The sequence below is a fragment of the Branchiostoma floridae genome, chromosome 15 (genome assembly GCF_000003815.2).
Source record: "Branchiostoma floridae strain S238N-H82 chromosome 15, Bfl_VNyyK, whole genome shotgun sequence".
Classification (NCBI taxonomy): domain Eukaryota; kingdom Metazoa; phylum Chordata; class Leptocardii; order Amphioxiformes; family Branchiostomatidae; genus Branchiostoma; species Branchiostoma floridae.
Genome location: NC_049993.1, coordinates 10,121,058 through 10,122,652, shown reverse-complemented (window position 1 = coordinate 10,122,652; position 1,595 = coordinate 10,121,058).

Here is a 1,595-nt window from a genome sequence, read left to right as displayed (position 1 = left end):
GAGGTGGTCATCAGATCATCGCTGTCAAGCAGGGACCGGAGCTGGAGCAGTGACAGCTGGAGGAAGGAGGGCTGTAGTACCACCCGGTTAAACCTGAGGCAATCAGACGTGCCAAGGCAGACAGCGCTTCTCGGTCTCTCGGTGAATGAAATGTTCAGCTCAGAAACACTGCATATAAGGCGCATCATGAATTGGCGGGAGCACGATTACAGTTAGAACGTTACCGGCGTAACGTTCTTTCAGCGTCCAGACGTCTTTATCAGGTACCAAATTTAACATTTGTCGGTTCTGTGGGTATAGGGTAACCACGGCATCACAGTATATATGTACCGACCTAGCATACGATAAAAAAAACATTACCATCACGCAAAGAAATACAGATCTTTGTACACGCCGCGCCGTACGCTGTTTGTTCGAAACTTGCAATCCGGTCGCTGATTGGCCCGCGACAAATCAGGCAAGCTCATTAATATTCATAAGCAGGGCGCCCCAAATACCCAAATACCCTGGCTGATTTGTCAGGGGTGATATCGTTAGGCTTTGCCGCGATGTCAACCCTGAGTGTGAGGATGGACAGGGATGTGTGATCTCACCTACTCTCTTCCTTGTCGTCATCGACTGGGTGATGAGAAGAGCCACTGCAGGACATCCAAGAGGGATTGTCTGGGGTCTCACATCCAGATTGGAAGACTGCGACTTCGCAGATGACATAGCTCTACTGTCACACGCGCAAAGAGACATACAAGAGAAAACAAACAACGTGGACCAACAAGCAAGTAGTGTGGGCCTCAAGACACACCAAGATAAGACCAAGATATTAAAAGTAAAGAGCAAGAGTACAGTAAAGACGACCATTCGTGGACAGGACTTAGAGGAAGTACAGGACTTTAAGTATCTTGGTAGCTACATCTCATCTGACAGCAACATAGAGAAGGAAGTCTCCTTGGGATGGCAGCACAAGCCTTTAACAAGCTGAGAAACATCTGGAAAGCATCGACCTTGAAGCAAAAGACCAAGCTGAGGATATACAGATCAAACGTCCGTTCAGTCCTTCTATATGCAGCAGAAACTTGGAGAACAAATAAAAAGATCGAGCAGCGCATTAGGGGTTTTGAAAGTAGATGCCTCAGGGGAATCCTGAAAATACGTTGGGAGCAAAGAGTCTCCAACAAGGAGGTTGCCGAACGTACAGGAATTCCCAACATCGTTGAGGAAATAAAACGCAGACGTTGGAAGTGGTTGGGGCACGTGCTGCGTATGCACAAAAACAGACACCCTTATGTCGCCCTCAAATGGACCCCTCAAGGGAAGCGAAGCAGAGGCAGGCCTCTAGGGACCTGGAGAAGGACGGTTGAAGGGGAGATGAAGGCAGCACGTAAGACCTGGCATGAAGTTAGATGGATGGCCCAAGATAGGAAGGACTGGAAGAAGTTCGTCAGTGCCTTATGCTCCACCAAAGGGAGCGAAGAGGATTAGGTATATGGATTATCAGATATCACAGTAGGTCAAAGGTAAAAAAAACAACGTGTTTGTCACCGACGGACACTGTGTAGGAAGAATTTCGTTTCGTTTCGGTCCCCCAGACAGAATTAGAT